We start from the raw sequence: 23,310 nt of genomic DNA on the forward strand, positions 1-23,310 counted from the left end.
AATGTATACATTAAATGTTTTTTCAAAAGACTAATTTAAAAAGAAAATCTCTCTAGAGCTTGGTACCATTTCCTCACCAATGTTTAGGTTGAAAGAGCAGCTCACTGGTAAAATATTTCTTAGCAGTGTGTATTGTAAGCATTCACATACAAACAAAAGCATACGCATGAACATGCATGCATTTATATGTGTGCTGCTAATTCTTATAACCTGAAAAATTATAAATACATCTCATTGTAATGAATATAGCATTCATTGGATCAATTTTTGGTTATCTGATTGTACTGAAGTTAATTGCCAGTTTGGTTAGAACACATATAAATATTTATATTTCAATCATAAAAAAATAGTTTATTTGAAAACAAGTGATTCTCCCAGTTTAGAGAATGGCATTTCTAAGAAGGATCACATTTGTTTAAAATAGTTTTCTTTATGTGAATTAATGTCACCAACAGATTGCATCTCCTTTATAATAGGTTCTGTTCTAGACTCTGCGAATCCACAGCATGCTAGATACTGATCTAGATGCTGGAAATAAAGCCATGGTCAGGATAAGTTTCCTCTAATCATGGAGCCTACCTTCTACATGAGGATTCTCCCTATTAACTTCTCATCTGTCTTCTTGGTTTGTAAATGAATACCTTAAATTTTTATACTCTCAAAATAAAGAATACAACTCCAGTGGTAATTGAATGAGAAGGCAGCATCATGCAAAACTAAATAATTTAAAACTGTTTCAACTCACTCTCAAAAACAGTTGTGAATAAATAATTAAAACCCCATAGTCCACGTATTAAAAGGACAAATGAGAAAACCCTATGGCCCTCAGCAACATACAAATTTAGTTATTAATGTTTTCACGTTATATTGAACTTGACTGATTCAAATCTTCTCCTCTCATTGGGAAAATTACTTAGAATATTGTAACATTTGTCTATTTTGAGAAAAACAGTTTTTACCCAAAATCAAATTAATAAATAAGCTAATTTATTTTTATTTATCTGGATATTGATGCTGTGTATAGTCTTTGTGTACACATAAAAAGGCCTTAACATCAAAATTATTGTGATGATTCACCTCTTCTTTCTAACCATTCTTTATTTGGTGACTTTATTAATTGTCTGTGTGGTAGGACATGTGAGTTCATTATTTCATAACCTTCTGAGTGCTGTGTTTTAGATTGTTTTTTAATTAGCATTTTAATTGCTCATCAAAGTAATTGAAGACAGAGTCAGAAAATGGAGCATTTGATAATCCCTTTGGTACCAGTCAACACAAAGTTTTTCCAAGGTCAGGTGCTTTCTGGTAGTACTAATGGCAGCATGCTTTGCTTGGAGTTGCCTGACAAGTGATATGACAGTGCTGTAGCTAGCATCTCTGAGGGTATGGGACATTTCTCGCTTCTTCCCCTCTGTGTTTTTGGATTATCAAGAAAAATGGAAGTTGATTGCTTTACAATGAAAAGACAGGAGACAGATGGAATATGCACTGTAATCATAGGTTAGATTTAAGTAGACATTTGCTACCTTATTGAGATGTGAATTTGTTAAATCAGCACAGGACTGTTGGTGAGAAAGAGAGAGATATTTGACATGATTTATTCATTTGTTTAGAAAATACTGAGTACCTTCTATGTAGCAAGCATTAAGCAGGCAACAGGCGAGATAAAAGCTATAAATTATCAAAGGAAAAATCTCAGCATTTTTCATGTTGGTGGTTTCATCCACTTCTGAGTCCTTCCATTAATTTAAAAGTCAATTTTTGAACTGTATCTCCATATAATGTCAGCTTTTAAAGTGAGCACATTTTTATTTTAAAATCACAAATATGTGTCATGTGTGAAAAAAAGTCCAAAAATGAGATTTTGAAATTAATGAGTAACCAATTCTAAAAATTATGATGTTTAATATCAATGTAGTCCTTTGCTAATCTGAGGAAATAGCACAATGAAAAAGAGAAAAGTTTTAGAGTCATCTATAACTAGACTGGACTATTTGCCCAACAGATGGCATCTCTATAATTTTAAATAGACACTTGCAACTGCAGTTTCCTTATTTGTAAAATGGGTATAATAGTAACTATCTTTTGGCTATATTCTCAAGATTAAATAGGACATATAAATCAAAAGTCTACCCTTTAAAACACTTTATTTCCTTCTCCTCCTGCTCTCAGATTGTATTTTATCTTTCCTTTCTTCCCTAAGATTATATACAGAAATTTCTCCTGTATTTGTCAGGCTACAATTCTACATCTTCACTCAGATCCTGAAACTGAGTGTCTTTATAATCTGTACATAGTATCTAATAAAGATCAACTTAAAATATTTAGTTATACTATTGTTAACATATAATAGTCTCGGGCTTTTAAGTGTGAGACTTCAATGAAATAATGGACTAAGTCATCAGTTTCTTAAATTAGGAATTTTGTTAAACAAGACAATTTAACCAATGTCTTTGTATGATTTAAGTGTGTTTTTTTTTTTCACTCTATATATCCTTATGTATTTTTTTACTTAAATAAAATGCCCATATTATATTTAATTTTTTCATAAGAACTCTGCCATTTTCTGTATATATTTGTAAAAGAATGTCAAATTTTAAGAAAATATTTTCTTCACAAATTGGAGATATGTGTACGTATTATTTTATAGACTAAATAGGGAATGGCCCCCACTCCCACCAAAATAGAATGTAAGCAATGGGAGACAGATCTACCAAAGGGATTCAAGGATGAAGGGCAGGTAGTGAAGTGGCTAAGCCCTTAGACTCAGGCACAAGACTGCTTAGGTTTGAATCCCAGGATTTCCATTTACCTGCTCTGTGGCCTCTTTGTGTCTCAGTTACACATTGATGTTATGGGGATAAATGGGTGTATCTCATAAGACTGTTATAAGAATTAAGTCAGTTATTATTTGTAAAGGGCTCAGAACCATCCCTGAAACATACTGTTATGTGTTAATTTTGCACATATAATCCTAAACTTAGTCCTATATGCATACCAACATTCATGTGCATTTGATTATATTAACCTTTCCATTGTGGGGTTAGAGAATTTCAGTACTACATTTGAATTTATTTTTTTCACAAGGAAAAGATTAGCTGAAGCTTGAAGTTCCATAGCATGAAGACTAAGATTTCATGCCAAATTTGTATTGTTGTTAAAAAGTGAACATGTTTCTTTCATCGTGGAAAGATTGCCCAGGTCATTCTTCTGATACAAGCTGTTCTGTTGCTTCTTTACAGGATGTGAACAATTACTCATTTATACACCTGTGCTCACCCCATGGCTAATATCATGCATGGCCTATCTATGCAGAGAACTTTAAGTAAACCAATATGCCAGTATCTCCACTTAAATAATAAATAAATTGGGGCATAGTTTGGCTGTCCAGTAGATTATCCATTTACAAAAAGTTGTCGATGAGAAAGGTGGCCACAAACAAAACACTGAAATGTTAAAGACTAGGCCCAAACTAAAATGGAAAAAAATGGCAGTTACTCATCCAACTTTGACCATTTCAATTTAAGTCAAGTGCTTTACAGAATAGCAGGGGATAACTGGTGAATGGCCCATCAGTTTGGACTGAATCACATACCCATTTTGGGGGCAGGGACAAAACTATTCTTGTACTGTTTTTTGTTTTTTTAATTACAGTTTCTCTTTCTACTGTTAAACCCAACAGTCTTCTCTCCCTAAAATGCAAACCCTCCCAAATATGATATATTTCATTGTGGACAATTATAGTCTCTCAATCTTACATCAGTGTGACTTAAACTATCTTTAGAAAACATCACTACTTTTTATTGATGTGTAACATGAAATCTGAATAAACACACTTGCTATGTAAGCACAGTTTTAAAATACTCCCTTGCCTCTGTTTCCCAACCTCATCACTTTTCCTAAACTCCTTCTCTCTAGAAATTCAGGGTTTCTCTGCTTTAGAATTTTTTTTTATCAAGTTGATAAAATATCCTATAGGAATGTTTTTCCAGCATATATTATTTTATTGTCATATTTTCATTAACTTTTTCCACTTTTATAATTTAGTGATATCATTCTTTATCTCATTTATTCTTTTACCTGGGTTGCTGCTTTTATGTAATATCACTGTCCTTCTTTCTTCTCTGCTTGTGTTTCCTTCATATTCTCACTCATCTTTTTATTCTTAATCTTTTTTTAATTCACTTTATTGAGATATATTCACATACTATGTAGTCATGCAAAACAAGTCGCACATTTGATTGTTCACAGTACCATTACATAATTGTGCATTTATCCCCCAAATCAATCCCTGACACCTTCATTACCACACACATAAAAATAACAAGAATAATAATTAAAGTGAAAAGGGGCAATTAAAGTAAAAAAGAACACCTCACGGTGTCTTTGTTTCTTTGTTTGTTTCCTTCCCCTATTTTTCTACTCATCCATCCATAAACTAGACAAAGGGGAGTGTGGCCCATATGGCTTTCCCAATCCCATTGTCACCCCTCATAAGCTACATTTTTATGCAATCATCTTCAAACTTCATGGGTTCTGGGTTGTAGTTTGATAGTTTCAGGTATCTACCACCAGCTACCTCAATTCATTAGAACTTAAAAAGGGTTGTCTGTATTGTGCGTAAGAGTGCCCACCAGAGTGACGTCTCAGCTCCTTTTGGAATCTCTCTGCCACTGAAGTTTATTTCATTTCCTTTCACTTTCCCCTTTTGGTCAAGTAGATGTTCTCCATCCCATGATGCCGGGGCTACATTCCTCCATGGGAGTCATATTCTATGTTGCCAGGGAGACTCACTCCCCTGGGTGTCTGATCCCATGTAGTGGGGGAGGTCAGTGATTTCACCTGCCAAGTTGGCTTAGCTAGAGAGAGAGGGCCACATCTGAGCAACGAAGAAGTTCGGGAGGAGGCTCTTAGGCACAGCTATAGGCAGGCCTAGCCTCTCCTTGGCAGCAACAGTCTTCTCAAGGGCAAGTCCTGTGGTAGAGGGCCCAACCCATCAAACCACCAGTCCCCTATGTCTGTGAGCACATTAGCAACCATCGAGGTGGGTCACCCCATTACCCCTGCATTCTCCACCAGCTCCTGAAGAGGGCTCTGCATATCATTTTTCCTTGTTTTGTTGTGTTTTTTTTTTTTTAATTAACTTTTTTTTAAATCAACTGTAAAAGAAATAAAAAAAATTTAAAAAAACATACACTAAAAGAACATTTCAAACAAACCATAACAAGGGAGTAAGAAAAAGACAACTAACCTAACATAACTACTTTACTTCCAACATGCTCCTACTCTACCCCAAGAAAGTAACCTAATATAGGAACATTTCTGTGAACTTGTTCCTACTATACCCATCAGAAATTAGCAGACCATAGTCATTCCTGGGCACTCCCAGAATGTTAATTTTACTGACAATAGCTTATCTGTTCTTATTGGATTATCGTTCCCCCTTCCTTAATTGCTCTTTATCACTAGTTCCCCTACATTCTACATTATAAACTGTTGGTTTTACATTTTTCAATGTTCACATTAGTGGTAGCATATAATATTTCTCTTTTTGTGCCTGGCTTATTTCACTCAGCATTATGTCTTCAAGGTTCATCCATGTTGTCATATGTTTCACAACATCGTTCCTTCTCACTGCCTCTCAGTATTCCATCTTGTGTATATACCACATTTTATTTATCTACTCATCTGTTGAAGGACATTTGGGTTGTTTCCATCTTTTGGCAATTGTGAATAATGCCGCTATGGACATTGGCATGCAGATATCTGTTCATGTCACTGCTTTCAGATCTGGGTATATACCGAGAAGTGCAATTGCTAGATCGAAGGGTGACTCTATATCTAGTTTTCTAACGAACTGCCAGATTGACTTCCAGAGTGGCTGAACCATTATACAGTCCCACCAACAATGAATAAGAGTTTCAATTTCTCCACATCCTCTCCAGCATTTGTAGTTTCCGGTTTGTTTAATGGCAGCCATTCTAATTGGTGTGAGATGGTATCTCATTGTGGTCCTAATTTTCATCTCTCTAATAGCTACTGAAGCTGAACATTTTTTCATGTGTTTCTTGGCCATTTGTATTTCCTCTTCAGAGAACTCTTTTCATATCTTTTACCCATTTTGTAATTGGGCTGTCTGTACTATTGTCATTGAGTTGTAGGATTTCATTATATATGCAAGATATCAGTCTTTTGTCAGATATATGGTTTCCAAAAATTTTTTCCCATTGAGTTGGCTGCCTCTTTACCTTTTTGAGAAATTCCTTTGGGGTACAGAAACTTCTAAGCTTGAGGAGTTCCAATTTATCTATTTTTTGTTTTGTTGCTTGTGCTTTGGGTGTAATGTCTAGGAAGTGACCGCCTAATACAAGGTCTTGAAGATGTTTCCCTACATTATCTTCTAGGAGCTTTATGGTGCTGTCTTTTATATTGAGATCTTTGATACATTTTGAGTTAATTTTTGTGTAGGGTGTGAGGTAGGGGTCCTCTTTCATTCATTTGTATATGTATATCCAACTCTCCTGGCCCCATTTGTTGAAAAGACCATTAAGACCCAGTTCAGTGACTTTGGGGGCCGTATCAAAGATCAGTCGGCCCTAGATCTAGGGGTCTATCTCTGAATTCTCAATTTGATTCCATTGATCAATATGTCTATCTTTGTGCCAGTACCATGGTGTTTTGACAACTGTGGCTTTATAATAAGCTTCAAAGTCAGGGAATGTAAGTCCTCCCACTTTGTTTTACTTTTTTAGAGTGTCTTTAGCAATTCGAGGCATCTTCCCTTTCCAAATAAATTTGATCACTAGCTTTTCGAAGTCTGCAAAGCAGGTTGTTGGAATTTTGATTGGGATTGCATTGAATCTGTAGATGAGTTTGGGTAGAATTGACATCTTAATGACATTTAGCCTTCCAATCCATGAACATGGAATATTTTTCCATCTTTTAAGGTCCCCTTCTATTTCTTTTAGTAGAGTTATGTAGTTTTTTTTGTATAGGTCTTTTACATCTTTGGTTAAGTTTATTCCTAGGTACTTGATTTTTTTTAGTTGCTATTGAAAATGCTATCTTTTTCTTGAGTGTCTCTTCAGTTTGTTCCTTTCTAGCATAAAGAAACGTTACTGACTTATGTGCATTAATCTTGTATCCCGCTACTTTGCTAAATTTGTTTATTAGCTCTAGTAGCTGTATCATCGATTTCTTGGAGTTTTCCAGATATAAGATCATATCATCTGCAAACAATGACAGTTTTACTTCTTCCTTTCCAATTTGGATGTCTTTTATTTCTTTGTCTTTCCGGATTGCCCTGGCTAGCACTTCCAGCACAATGTTGAATAACAGTGGTGACAGCGGGCATCCTTGTCTTGTTCCTGATCTTAGAGGGAAGGCTTTCAGTCTCTCACCATTGAGTACTATGCTGGCTGTGGGTTTTTCATATATGCTCTTTATCATATTGAGGAAGTTTCCTTCAATTACTACCTTTTGAAGTGTTTTTATCAAAAAGGATGTTGGATTTTGTCAAATGCTTTTTCAGCATCTATTGAGATGATCATTTGATTTTTCTCTTTTGATTTGTTAATGTGTTGTATTACATTGGTTGAGTTTCTTATGTTGAACCATCCTTGCATGCCTGGAATAAACCCCACTTGGTCATGGTGTATGATTTTTTAATGTGTCTTTGGATTCAATTTGCAAGTATTTTGTTGAGAATTTTTGAATCTATATTCATTAGGGAGATTGGCCTGTAGTTTTCCTTTTTTGTAGCATCTTTACTTGGTTTTGGTATTAGATTGATGTTAGCTTCATAAAATGAGTTAGGTAGTGTTCCATTTTCTTTGATGTTTTGAAAGAGTTTCAGTAAGATTGGTGTTAGTTCTTTTTGGAAAGTTTGGTAGAATTTCCCCTGTGAAGCCATCTGGCCCTTGGCATTTATTTGTGGGAAGCTTTTTAATGACTGATTGGATCTTGTTGCTTTTGATTGGTTGGTTGAGGTCTTCCATTTCTTCTCTGGTCAGTCTAGGTTGTTCATATGTTTCCAGAAAAATGTCCATTTCCTCTACATTATCCAGTGTGTTGGCATACAGTTGTTCATAGTATCCTCTTATAATTTTTTTAATTTCTTTGGGATCTGCAGTAATGTCACCTTTCTCATTCATTATTTTGTTTATATGGGACTTCTCTCTTTTTGATTTTGTCAGTCTAGCTAGGGGCTTGTCAATCTTGTTGATCTTCTCAAAGAACCAACTTTTGGTGTTATTTATCCTCTCTATTGTTTTTTGTTGTTGTTGTTGTTGTTGTTGTTCTCTATGTCATTTATTTCTGCTTTAATCCTTGTTATTTCTTTTCTTCTACTAAGTTTGGGATTGGTTTGCTGTTCATTTTCTGGCTTCTTCAGTTGATCCATTAGTTCTTTGATTTTGGCTCCTTCTTCCTTTTTAATACATGCGTTTAGTGCTAACAATTTCCCCTTCAGTACTGCTTTTGCTGCATCCCATAGTTTTGGTATGTTGTGTTCTCACTTTCATTCATCTCTATGTATTTAGCAATTTCTCTTGCTATTTCTTCTTTAACCCACTGATTGTTTAGGAGTGTGTTGTTTAACCTCCAGGTATTTGTGAATTTTCTAAGTCTCTGATGGTTATTGACTTCTAATTGTATTCCATTGTGATCAGAGAATGTGCTTTGAAAAATTTCAATTTTTTTTTTTTTTTAATTTATTGAGGCTTGTTTTATGTCCCAGCATATGATCTATTCTGGAGAAAGTTCTGTGAGCACTAGAGGAGAATGTGTATGTATCCTGGTGATTTGGGATGTAATGTTCTATATATGTCTGTTAAATCCAATTCATTTATAAGAATGTTTAGGTTTTCAATTTCTTTATCGGTCTTCTCTCTGGTTGATCTATCTATAGGAGAGAGTGATGTGTTGAAGTCTCCCACAATTATTGTGGAAACATCTATTGCTTCCTTTAGATTTCCAGTGTTTCTCTCATGTATTTTGTGGCACCTTGATTGGGTGCATAAACATTTATGATTGTTATTTCTTCTTGTTGAATTGCCCCCTTTATCAGTATGCAGTGGCCTTCTTTGTCTCTCATAACATCCTTGCATTTAAAGTCTATTTTATCTGAGATTAATATTGCTACTCCTGCTTTCTTTTGGCTGTAACTTGCATAATATTTTTTTTTCCATCCTTTCACTTTCAGTTTCTTCGTGTCCCTGTGTCTAAGATGAGTCTCTTGTATGCAACATATTGATGGTTCATTTTTTTTGATCCATTCTGTGAATCTATATCTTTTAATTGGGGAGTTTAATACATTACCTTGAACGTTATAATCATGAAGGCATTTCTTGAATTAGCCAACTTATCCTTTGGTTTATGTTTGTCATATATATTTTTTCCCTCTGTCTATTAATATCCTTTAATGTAACCCATACTGAATCTCTTTAGTACTGAACCTTTCTCCAGGACTCTCCTGCCTTTCTTTGTTTCTCTGTCAGTAGAGCTCCCTTTAGTATCTCCAGTAGGACAAGTCTCTTGTTAGCAAATTCTCTCAGCATTTGTTTGTCTGTGAAATATTTAAGCTCTCCCTCAAATTTGAAGGAGAGCTTTGCTGGATAAAGTATTCTTGGTTGGCAATTTTTCTCACTCAGAATTTTAAATATGTCATGGCACTGCCTTCTCGCCTCCATGGTGGCTGCTAAGTAGTCACTACTTAGTCTTATGTTGTTTCCTTTGTATGTGGTGCATTGCTCTTCTCTTGCTGCTTTCAGAACTTGCTCCTTCTCTTCCATGTTTGACAGTGTGATCAGAATATGTCTCAGAGAGGGTTTATTTGGATTTATTCTCTTTGGAGTTTGCTGGGCATTTATGATTTGTGTATTTATGGTGTTTAGAAGATTTGGGAAGTTTTCCCCAACAATTTCTTTGAATACTCTTCCTAGACCTTTGCCCTTCTCTTTTCCTTCTGGAACACCAATGAGTCTTATATTTGGACGTTTTATATTATCTATCATATCCCTGAAGTCCTTTTCGATTTTTCTGTGTTTTTTTTCCCCATTCTTTCTTTTGTTCTTTCATTTTCCATTCTGTCATCTTCCAGGTCACTGATTTGTTGTTCAGCTTCCTCTAGTCTTGCACTATGAGTATCCAGAATTTTTTAAATTTGGTCAACAGTTTCTTTAATTTCCATAAGGTCATCTATTTTTTTATTCACTCTTGCAATTTCTTCTTTATGCTCTTCTAGGGTCTTCTTGATGTCCTTTATATCCTGTGCCATGCTCTTCTTCATGTCCTTTATATCCTGTACCATGGACTCATCATTCTTCTTTAGTTCTTCGATTAGTTGCTCCAAGTACTGTGTCTCCCCTGATCTTTTGATTTGGGTGCTTGGGCTTGGTTATCCATATTGTCTGATTTTTTCATATTCTTTAAAATTTTCTGTTGTTTTCAGCCTCTTGAAATTCGCTTAACTTGATAGGGTTCTTTTAGGATTTGTAGACCAATTAAAATCCTTATCTCTAAGTTGTCAGATCGACAGTTTCATGGAGTACACTTTCTCTAACCAGCAGGTGGCATCCACGCGCCTCCTATTCCCCTCAAGCCAGTTCTCCCCTGCTTTGTCTTTGTGGTGAGTGTGGTTGTGAGTCTTGTGGGGTCCAATTGGTGTACCAAGCTTATGTGTGTAGTTGGTGTTGCCCACCCTGTATATGGGGTGTGTGTCTGGGTAGTCAGGGAGGGGGGTTGCTCTAACAATCAAATCTCCCTGGTGTTCCTTGAGATTTAAAGCTTCTGCAATAGTCTAATCCTTCAGTTCAGTCCTGTCACAGTTTATCTCTGCCACTGACCCACAAGTCCTTGGTATTGGCGTATGGCCCCTGAGACTTGCAAGTGGGTCCCTCTTCCAGGCCGTGCACCCCCAGGTCCTCTGTTGAGGGATGACTGTGCTATGTCACAGGTGAGTGCCATCCCCCCCCCCAGGGCGGTTCTGGGCTGTAGGACTGTGTAGGGAGGCTCCCAGTCTGCTGAAAGGATGGCTGAATGGGGCACGTTAATTCACACAGCTCTGCCTTCCCAACTCTGGGACAACCAGCTGAGGGTGCAGGGAAGGCTGATGTCCATGCCTGATTTTGTGGTGTGTGTGTGTTATTGGAAGCACTTCCCATCACACTAGGTTGTCTGGGGCAGCTCTGGGCTCTGGGGCCAGTGACGGGCAGGATTGCTCCCTCTCCACTGGGATGATGGCTGTGAGAGGACACCCTCCTTTTCTTGGGAAGTTGTGGTGTTTAGTGAATTTTCTCAGCCACTGGACTTGTTGCCTTGTGTCTCAGAGCTCTCTTAGTTCTGTTCTTGTCTTTACTTGCCCAAATTGCAAGTCTTTGAGGCTTTCTGTATTGGGCTTCTTAGAGTAATTATTTTAGGAAAAAAGAGAAAAAGATTAAAAAGAAAAAGAGAAAGGCCCTCTTTGCAGGTCTAATGGGTTATTGAAATGCTAAGAGACAAGGCAATTAGGGCCATTAAGGAAGGGTCCAGGGGCAGAGAAACCGATTTTTCTTCTGGATTTGCATATGAGCCTGACTCTGCCTGAGCTCTGCCCTTCCCCTTTCTATGTTCACCAGAACTCCAAAAGCCTCTGCTTTTATTTTTGGGTTTTTCTTGCTGTTTTTGCTATCCCTATCTCCTCTCCGCTGGGCTGGCTGCTCCCGGATTCTCCAGTGTCTGGTCTCAGTCTATCTATAATTGGAGTTTGGATCAGTAGAATGAGTTTCTGATAAGAGCAACAACTGCAGTTCTCCCTCCTTGTTCTCAGCACTGATGGCCCCTCCTCCCACGGGACTGAGCCTGGCAGGGGGGGAGGCGCGGGTCCCCTGGCCGCGAAAACTTAGAGATTTCGCTGAATTCAGCAGTTCCACATGTTCGTGAGTGTTGTATGAAGTATGCCCAAAGTCAAGTTGCTCTGCGATGTCCAGTCCACACAATTCCTGGCTTTCTACCTATTTCCCTGGAGGAGTAACTAAAACATACACCTCACCACTCTGCCATCTTGCCCTGCCTATTCTTAATCTTAATATATTACATTGTTTGGAGTATATGTCATGTAAACTGCATATCGTTGAATCTTGGTTTAGTCTATATGATACTCTGTCTTATGATGAGAGTTTGCTCCCATTTGAATTGATTCATAAAATCGATACATCTAGTCTTAAATATGTCAACTTTTAAAATTCCATTTGCAGATCCAGTAAAAAGCAGCACCAGGATTTGACACTGGATTCCCTAATGATCAGAGTAGCTCTTGCTTTTTTTCCTTCTGTGTATTCAACTTTTCAATAAATTAAAAAAAATATTTTATGCTTTATATAATTGAGATGCATACCTAGAGTACTTGACTTTGGATTTACCACTTTCCCTGTATGAATTTGTACATTCACATATGTAAATAACAGTAATTTTCTGATAGAAAGTATGCTGGCACTAACCTCGGCCCAAAAGAGAATTTATTACATTTTCCAGTGCCTTCTTCAGTTTATCATTTTTCTACTCTGGCACAGTAATACTGCCCTCATGTTGAGGCATTTATAGCTTTTATGATGTGTGTTTTTAGATCATGAAGTTGATGATTGGGGAGAAAGTCACATTTCTATTTTTAAAGTCACAATAGAAAATCTCCCCTGTTACTTTTTTAAAATAGTGTGTTCTCCTCCCAACTTTTGAAATGTCTATTATTTTAGGCGAAAGCCAAATCAGTGTGACCATTGACAGGTTACACACATGTACACAAACTGCTTCATGTCCTCTGATGAAAAAAGGATGCATACTATTAGAACTGGGATTTCTCTTTTCTTCCTGCTAGCACATGGCCTAATGACCTGATGCAGGTCTAATTCACATAATGGCATACCACTCGCAATGTTACATGTGCTTGGAAATAAAGCCCATGGTACCTAATGGACATCTTTGTAGCCCATAGAACACTTAGTCTAGCTCAAACCTTTGTAAATGGCAATTGTTCTTGTTTACGTGTGAGTCAGGTACTTCCAAGGCACTTGTAATTTTCCTCAAATTAGAGGTTTACTTTACTGTGAGGGCAAATATCTAAGCTTTTTAAACAATGGTCATCTCAATACTCTGTTTTTATGTATCCTGATTGTATATACATTTACATATTTTATATATTCAGAAAGGCAAACTTCTTTCAGTTCCATTACGCTTATGCTATAAAAGTCTATGTTTGTAAAATAAAAGGTAGTGTAAGGGTGTAAGGGCTCAGGAAGGCATTCCTGTGGAGAGCTAGGATGACACGTGGCGAATATTGATTGTCTAAGCATGTATTCTATGTACCCACACTGTTTTAGCACCATGCAGATAGAAAAAAAAAGAAATTGACTTTCTTTTAAACTTTCCAACTGAAACTTTTGATCCAAGTAAATCTTTGACAGTGGCCATATGAAACTTGTGTTTAAATAATTCCCTGTTTATGATGTGGTTTTGATTTTTGTTGTAGAATTTAATACATAAAGGGGACATGACAACTTGCATAGAGAAATAGGTAGGGAGAGGATCTCTTCTGAAAGAGTGCTCAGTCCTGAGGCCACTCACCTAGAATCCATCGTGTTTCCAAGGCATCAAGCCAGGCCTTCAAAGGAGAGACCTTGGTGGTACCATGTGGAAGTTTGTTTCCTTACCTGAACTGCAGTATTATTATCAAATCTAAAATGGAGTCCCTGTGTCATGAATATTGACATGGAGTTAGAATATCTGGAGTGATGGTACCAGTTCTTTTGAGTTATAGGATAACTTGGGATTTTCAGCCTCTTATCAATCAACTATCAGAAAGGACTAAATTTCATATTCCTTTAGGATTTAGTAAACAAATTCCACTCCACCTCAGCAATGTTAAGGAGCACCTAGGGCAAGGTTTTGTTTGCTCATTTTTCTTTTTGTTAACTTTAGAACTATAGAGAAAAAGAACACTCTAGAACCAGAATGGAGATAACAGAAGTAAGTGAAGTAAGAGAAACTTGTGGGTCAGCCTTTCCCCATTTCATGAAGAGTTTCTTTCCAGGAATAAAAGTTGGAGATTCTGAATTAAATTCTCTTAATCAAACACACACACACACACACACACACACACACACACACCCCGACAATAGGGAATAAAATGAAATGGGCCTTGTTCTCACAACTTACAAAATATTATAAAAGACAAACAGTAAATAAATAAGCCAAAAGACAAATAGTTAATTATAAATTAAAGTGAAGGCAATGAAGGAAAAGGTCAGAGGACAGCTTTATTTATTTTGGGGGATCAAGGAATTCTTAATAAAGATGACATTTCAGCTGAGCTTTAACAGATGACTGGGATTTAACCAGGTAAATAATAGAGGACAGCATATTCTGGGAAGAAGAAACAACTCTTGTGAAAAATCTGGGGTGGGGGGGGAGATGCAGTGCATTTGGAGAATAGAGGAACGACTATATAGCTGGGAAGTTGCCAAGCAAAGGAAGAGGAGCCTGTGATGAAGGTTAGGCAGACAAGTAGAGTGTAAGTTCTGGTGAGGATTTATTGTTCTATGCAATGCAAAGTCATCAGAGTGGTTTAAGCAGGGGAATAGTTGATCTGACTTATTTTATGCTGTATGATTCCATTTATATGACATTCTAGAAAAGGCAAAACTATGGTGATAGATATGAGATCGTTAGTCCCCGAGGTAGATCAAGTACAAACATGCCAAGACAATTTGGGAGGTAAATAGAAATATTCTATATCTTGATTGTGGTATGTTTGTTAATCTTATAGAAGTGTACACTTAAAATGGGTAGATCTTATTGTATTTAAATTATATCTCAGTATCAAGAAAACAATGAGCATGGATTGTAATGGGCAGGAGGGTGAACAGGAGACCAGCCCATAACCTGCTTTTGTAGTTAGTTGAGAGATGGCTGTTGCTTAGATTAAGGTAGTGACAGGCTCTTTGTATTTGAGATGGTTTAAATCTGCTAAGTGCTCCAGAAAACATTTTCTTTTAACCCATTCCTGTGGGTGTAGACCTATTGAGGTGGGATCCTTTGATTAGGTTATTTCAGTTGAGCTGTAACCCATCTCATTCAAGGTGGATCTTAATCCTCTTACTGGAGTCCTTTATATGAGGATAAGGGACACAGTGAAAACAGAGAGAAACACCCAGAGAAGCTAAGAGAGCCAGAGAAGGTGAGAGACAAGGGCACACACAGAAAATAAGCTCAGAAAAGAAGTAACTTGAACAAGAAGCTGAAGCAATGAAAACCTGGGAGAGAAAGACCAGCAGATGTTGGCCATGTGCATTGCCATGTGACAGAGAAGTCCAGATATCGTTTAATGAGGCATTGAGTTGGACATTTTTCACAGCCTCAGAACTGTAAACTTGTAAGTTAATAAATCCCTATTGCAAAAGCCAATCCATTTCTGGTATATTGCATTTTGTCAGCTTTACCAAACTAAAACAGCATTTGACCACGGTATCATGCAGAGTCTGCCTTTGGGTTCAGGTAGGAATTTTTCAGCCCATTCCTATTCAGCAGTTTGCTGAAAATAGCTTTTGGTCACCAGAGAGGTGAAGACAGAGGTTCAGAACCCAGGGCATCCACCAGACGAGTGCCTGTGTGGAGTTCAGGGGTTCTTGGTGTCAGCAGTTGAGAAAACAGGAATTACATAGCTTTCCCAAGTGTTCCTACTGCTCAGAATCATTAAGGAGAATGGAAATGAAGATTCTAAGAAGCAAAGTAGAGAGATGAAATGAGACGTCTCACTGTCCTATGTGAGTTGAAGATCGATCGATGGGGGTGTGTTGAGGAGAAACAGGAGCCAGAAGGGAATAGGAATTGGGGGATTGAGGACAGGCACTGGGTTGCCAAGGAGTAGCTGGAGAAATCTGCACTCCTGCAGCTGTGCTTTGTAGTTTCAATTCTCCTAGAAAGACTTTGGTGTTGATCTAGAAGTGTCTAATTGGCAATGAGAGAAAAAATTTGCAAACACGAGGGGCTCTGGAATCAATACATATATGTATTTTTTTCTTGTAGTCCCTTCTGTTTATTGATATATTTTGTTTCAGGAGAAGGACATATTTTTAAACTTACTTTTTGTTAAATGATTTTTTTGCAGTCTTGTTAATGATAGAAATAATCAGCACATTTACAAACTGTTTTACTGCTGTCATCCATAAAACGGGCTAAAGTGTGATAAATCATACTAAAGACAATGTCAAACACATAGGATGGAAAATTATTTTGGAGGATATTTCTCTTATTAAGAAAAAAAACATACTGAAGATACATAAAAATCCTGCTAATCCCAGACCTTAACATAATGAAAATCCAGTCTAATTCTAGCTCTGTGAATTAATAACTATGTGATCTTATGGAAATTAATGTAACTCTTTTATATCAGATATCCCCCTCTATAATACATGATAAATAATCTATACATGTTATCTACCTAATGAATTTAGATATTGAAATTATCCTATGTAGAATACTTAATTATGTCTTCTACGTAGTTTTCACTTGATCCCTAATCACCTTCGCTTTTCCCCCTTGTATTCATTGTAGATATATTATATTCCTTTCTCTTTCCACAATAGAATGTAAGATCCATGAGCACAGGAGTTTGTTTTATTTACTTCTGTGTAACTTCCATGTTTAGATCAGTGCCTAGTAGTTGATACTCAATAAATAATTGTTCAGTTAATGAACAAATGATTCTTAGTAATAATAATGTCCTCTCTCCTTGGTCAGCAGTTTGTAAATTAACAAAGTGTGAAGTTTCTGAACAGCATGATTTCCTGGCTGTTCCTTGGAGACAATCAAAGTTTTTACCACAGGAAGAAGTGAAAATAATGGCATCACAACCTTAAATTGGATGAAAACTCTTGCCCTTGCCCAGCAGGGTGAAAATAACATCAATCCAGGGAATCAGTAGCTTGGAAGAGGGAGCAAAGTCAAGGGCAGTGTCATGACCAGAATGTTTGTTCAGTTACTTTACTTTTGGCATTTGCCTGACCCTCCAAAATATATTCATGGATAGTGGAATGGGAACATGTGAAATAATTTTGTTTTTATTCTTGTTAGCCATAAGAACCAAGTATTCTCAGTATAAGGCAGAGTGAAAGGTTCTCTTCATTTTGAATTCTGGCTCAGCTATCAACTGATTCCATCCCTGGAACAAAAAATAGAGAAACAACATTCATTTATTCCTGTGATTGATCAATACTAAACATTTTTTTGAGTTGTATTAGTTTGGCTTTGCTAAAAATCCTTCCTATTCCTTCAGACATGCTCATGTTTCATTGACATATTTAAGTAAATGATATCTAATGATGCTCTTTCTGGAGAATTTTAAGAGTGAGAGGCTATGTGGGAGAGAGGAGGGTGGATGGGGAGACTGCTCTGGGAGAAAGACAATTCAAAGGACAACATGTGTTATTATCCTAATTCTCCTAATTCTTATTCTTGAAAGAATCTGAAGAGTCTGGTAAAGAGAAGTTTGGGGATTTAACCCTCTGATTCTCCAGGCTGAGAACTTCTCTGTATTCATTCATCTTTACTGGAGTGAATAGACAGAGTATGGCCTTAAAATCCTCAAGGCTGAGCAGGGGTGGTGTCCTCTAGGATTCAGCAATGGGACAATGCTCTAATAATTCTGCTTAAACACCGTGTTGTTATGAAATGGAATGTAAAAGGACCAAATACCTATTTGTAGCAAGATCACAAATGGAGAGACATCTGTTCACAGGCATATTTTATTTGTGGTTGGAAAAGTAGCACCAAAAGAGCAGCAAGGTTCTGCTCTTCCTTCTGTTTCTTTTCTTACTTCCTTGCGCTAATTTACATATTAATTTAGTTAAACACACATTTAAAATGATATAATATATAAAAATATACCAATTTAGAAATACATTTTTCCCCATTCCCATATGCATCTCTGTTATCTGGGTCTTTTTCCAGTATAGAACTATTCTTGAGTCATCTACACAGCTATCCAGAACACATGACCTTCACTCTTGCCTAAAGTGATTGGAGACACAGAAATGTTTGAAGACTTTGTCCAATTTCTCCTTATTCTTCAGGAGAAGCTTTCCTGATGTGAATGATGATCTGAGTTAATTATTTCTTTTCCATACTCAAAGAAATGTGTTACTATTTTTTTTTTAATCTCTCTTCCTTTTCTATAAATTATTTTCCATTACTGCTTTTTCCTTCTCTTTCTTTGGAAATGCAGATTGTGTTTGTACAACAGTGAAAGATTTATGACTTCTGTCTTTAAAGAGAAAAGACACTCATATCCCTAGTTCTGTTTGATTGGAGCTACACACAAAGAAACTCTAAGGGAACATTCCAGGAGAAGGAAAGAACATGCTTGGTTATGTTTTTAGTTCTTCCATTCAGTCATCTCCCTTATTCTAGTATAGAAACACAAGTATGGCTATTCTGAGTTTTTAACACTTTCTCAATCGGCTGTTTCAGAGACCAATTCCCCTAATATATTCAATTGTACTATTGATTTTAAATTTGCAATAGGAACTGCCCCAGAATTTTACTCTTCACTTTGACATCTTTGGTATTGCTTTTCAAATTTAAATAAAATCTCAGTCCACTCCCCTGAAATACATCTGCATGCCGTCACAGACTTAAAGCCCTGAAGATTTATTGCATAAAAATATCTTAACAACAACAAATTACTAGTACAGTATCACTTTTGTTGATAACTGGCAAAGAATTTATGTATTATAACGTAATAGTAAAGAAAACAGAATATTTTAAATTCTCCTAAAACTGATGGGCTTCTGACATGTTAATTCTAATTTCAACATTAGATAAAATCAAGAGAATTTGAGATAGAGTAGGAATGAATTTCTCAAATATACCTATTTGTTCTAGCTTTAAAGAGCTGGTTTATTGATCTGATCTAGGTAACACATGATGGCATAAATTTTGCCCAAAGCCATTTAAAAATTTCCCTACTTTACTAAAATGAATAAATTGTTACTAGTCATATGGTTAGATTGTGCACTGGACATTGAGTCAGAAGATGGCAATTATAGCTTTGGTTCTGCCACATGTTAACTGTGGCTGCATCCTGTTTTCTCCATCTATAAAATAGACCAACTCATCTCAGTTTCCCCAGGACTTCTCCAGATTTATCACTGAAAGTCCTACCTCCAGGCATTCCCCTGCAGTCCCAGGCAAACCATGATGGTTGCTCACCCTGGTTTTTGCCCTTCTTCACAGGTTTATGGTGGGGGTAAATATATAAGAAGACACTTTTTGAACAAGAATGGTTTCTATACATGGAAGGAGCTAAAGAAATATTTGGTAGATTTATTGTAAAGTATTTTGACAGAATTTATGGGCTACCAATTTTACCTTCTTCTAACATGAGCAAGTATGTCTTCTAGAGCATCATATCTTCCAAGTAAAAACCAGATAGAGCTCTGTGCCCAGACAAAACTCTAGGGTAGGAATAATTATCTCATCTACAGTCAGAAAAAAAAAAAAAATATTTTGACTAGGTGCTACCCTTTCAGTGCTGTCTGTCACTTTTCATCTTTGGCAAAACCTCCCTGTTATGGAGGTCAAGGATCCCTGGAGACAGCTAGACCCAGATTGAATGTCTATCCTGTCATTTCCAACTTGTGTAATTTTGTGAAACCTGTTTAAACCTTATAAATCTTAGCATCCTTATTGAAAAACTGAGGGTTTTTTGAAAACTAGGAGACAATGCCTCTTAAGAGCTTAACACACTGCTTGCCTCATAGACTGTAGTTTTCAAAAAGATGTCTATTGTTAATATGATTAATAGTTGGAAGAACAGTGAGTCAGTTGCCAACATTCAGAGGAGTTAAGCAGAGAAACACGCAGTCCAGGGGAGAAGTCAAGTCAGAGACAAGAACAAAAAATTCTGGATATTGAAAACAAGTACAATTTCAAAGTCCAAGAAACAAAGCTAAATTACAACAGGCTGAAAGGAGTGGAGTGGATACAATGAGAAATTAGCTGTTAAAAAAATGAGTCCAGTGATTAAGAAAAGAGAGAGCGCAACAGCTTGATTACTACTCAGAATGGTTTGCCTGCTGTCTGAGTTGAATTCTGTTGGACAATCCCACATGAGTTCCTGTCCCCCAAAGGGTCTATGTGACTCTATACCTACAAAACAATTTCACCTGTATTATCTTACTTAATCCTAAAACACTCCTGTGACTTATGCATTACTGCCAAGTGCAAAACTAATGCTTCCAGAGATTAATGAACTGCACAGGTGGCATCCAAATGGGGGAGTCTAGATTGAAACCCAGACCTTGTGACTCTTGACTAGCACTTGGTCCACTACATAACAGAGGGTGGCATCATGAGTGATTTGCACCACATGCCCAGTTTTTCTGGCATGTTAGAAATGTGTCAACACTTTACAATACTTCTATAACAGCCTGTCTGCCCATTAAAGGGCAGACGACAGCAACTATTGCTTTCTCTTTCATAAAATAACAAATAAAAAATAAAATTAGATCAAAGTTGCAGAATCAGCTTAATAGTTTATATTGAACTGAAGGACCCAACCAGCTGTAGAACACTAGTTCAATGAGCATTTGCATTTAGCTGACCATTATCAAAAGCTGTATTGTATATCTGATCTGTTTTTATTAAGCTATGAAGAAAGCCTAATCTGGGAGTTTCAGATAAACTTGCACAATTAACATTCCAGTGAATAAAGGCATTTGGATAAGTTAGCTCTCATCAGGCCAACTCTCATGGCATGATGATGATGATGATGATGATGATAACAACAGTAAAAACAAATGTCACACACAATATGATACAGTTTATGAATCAATTTAAATACTTTCACTGGATAGATATGAAATAGAAAGGATGTATTTCTATTCTTAGTTTATACCATGGCCCACAGAGGTCCAATCACTTGGTCAAACTAGTAACAACCAGAGTGGGAACTGAAACACTAGGCTTCTGGCAGGCATTGCATGGTATTTACATGATACCAGACCTCCCTTCTAGGTTCAGAATTTTTCAATCCTTCCATCTGATGAACTAGGAACTTCCAAGACTCATTTGACAACTCTATCTTTCATTCTCATGAGTCAACTTGTTACTGTGCTTGCAATATGTTCACTGGCTTGCTACACAGGTGGCATCCACAGCCATAGCCAGATACTGACTGCAATGGGAAGGAGGGGGAGTTGTCATTCTTGGTGGAGGTATAAACTCTTAAACTTGCCATCCCTTATCTACTTTCTGTTCTCTCTCAATAATATGGTTTCTCATGCTTTCTCTAACAGCATAGTCTTAACAGGAATCTGGCCAGCATAGTACCGTAAAAACAGCTGTTGATCTTCTTTTGGAGAACTTCTCAGGCAAGGCATTGCTTCTGAGCAGATTACGTTCCTGGTTACAACCTTTATTGACAAATCAACTCCACTTTCTTCCTCTATGTACATGAAATTAGTCAAGGGCTTTGGCTGTGTAAAAGCATTCTGAGTTCAGTACTTGAATGACCAATGTATTTTCACTACTTAAAGAAGCAAGATTTTTAAGAATGATTTTTCTAATCTAAATAGTGGAAAATTACAGATTATAAAAGCAGGAAGAGGCCACAGAAGTCACCTAAAGGACAAAATACTCTGAAAACTACAGGGCCTAGAAAGACAATATAAGTAAACAAGAAGCATGGTGTGAGTACAGGGCTAACCCAGGGAGCACATGACCTCTAAAAGCACAGAGGCTGCTCAGCTCCAGCCTATCGCTCTAATCAAATTTTTTTCCTTTCCTTTTTTTTTCTTTTTTAAGAGAAACTTGGACAAGAAGATGTTCTCCGTCCCACGATGCCAGGTCTACATTCCTCCCCGGGAGTCAGAGAACATCTTCTTGACCAAAAGGGGGATGTGAAAGGAAATGAAATAAGCTTCAGTGGCAGAGAGAATCCAAAAGGAGCCGAGAGGTCACTCTGGTGGGCACTCTTACGCACACTTTAGACAACCCTTTTTAGGTTCTAAAGAATTGGGGTAGCTGGTGGTGGATACCTGAAACTATCAAACTACAACCCAGAACCCATGAATCTCGAAGACAGTTGTATAAAAATGTAGCTTATGAGGGGTGACAATGGGATTGGGAAAGCCATAAGGACCACACTCCACTTTGTCTAGTTTATGGATGGATGAGCAGAAAAATAGGGGAAGGAAACAAACAGACAAAGGTACCCAGTGTTCTTTTTTACTTCAATTGCTCTTTTTCACTCTAATTATTATTCTTGTTATTCTTGTGTGTGTGCTAATGAAGGTGTCAGGGATTGATTTGGGTGATGAATGTACAACTATGTAATGGTACTGTGAACAATCGAAAGTACGATTTGTTTTGTATGACTGTGTGGTATATGAATATATCTTAATAAAATGAAGATTAAAAAAAAAAAAAAAAAAAAAAAAAAAAAGACATAATGCTGAGCAAAATAAGCCAGGCACAAAAAGAGAGATATTGTATGTTACCACTAATGTGAATTCTGTGAAAAATGTACAATGTTTTATACTGTAGAATGTAGGGGACCTAGAGATACCAATTAGTGGAGGGGGAATGATAATCTAATAAGAACAGATAAACTATGGAGGGTAATCTCAATGTTATGGGAATGCTCAGGAATGATTATGGTTTGTAAACTTTCTTGGATATAGTAAGATCATGTTGGAAGCAATAGAGTTATTTTAGGTTTTTTTTTCTCTTATTCCTTTGTTTTCTTAGGGGTTGTTAATTTTCTTGGGGTATGGTAGGAACATGTTGGAAGCAATGTAGTTATTTTAGATTATTTGTTTTTCTTACTCCTCTGTTTGGACAAGGTTTATTAATTTTCTTGGGGTATGGTAGGAACATATTGGAAGCAAAGTAGTTATTTTAGGTTATTTGATTTCCTTAATCCATTGCTTTGTTTGAAATGTTGTGGGGTTTTTTTGGTTGTTGTTTGCCTGTTTGTTTTTAATTTTTTGATAAACAAAGTTAAAAAATTGAAAAAAAATCAGTAGAAAAATGGGAGTAAAAACTAAATGACAAATAGGGTGGGATGGGGGGATGGTTTGGGTATTCTCTTTTCACTTTTATTTTTTATTCTTATTCTGATTCTTTCTGATGTAAGGAAAATGTTCAGAAATAGATTGCGGTGATGAACGCATAACTATATGATCATACTGTGAACAGTTGATTGTATACCATGGATGACTGTATGGTTTGTGAATATATTTCAATAAAACTGAATTAAAAAAAAAAAACCAAAAAAAA

The sequence above is a fragment of the Choloepus didactylus genome, chromosome 6 (genome assembly GCF_015220235.1).
Source record: "Choloepus didactylus isolate mChoDid1 chromosome 6, mChoDid1.pri, whole genome shotgun sequence".
Classification (NCBI taxonomy): domain Eukaryota; kingdom Metazoa; phylum Chordata; class Mammalia; order Pilosa; family Megalonychidae; genus Choloepus; species Choloepus didactylus.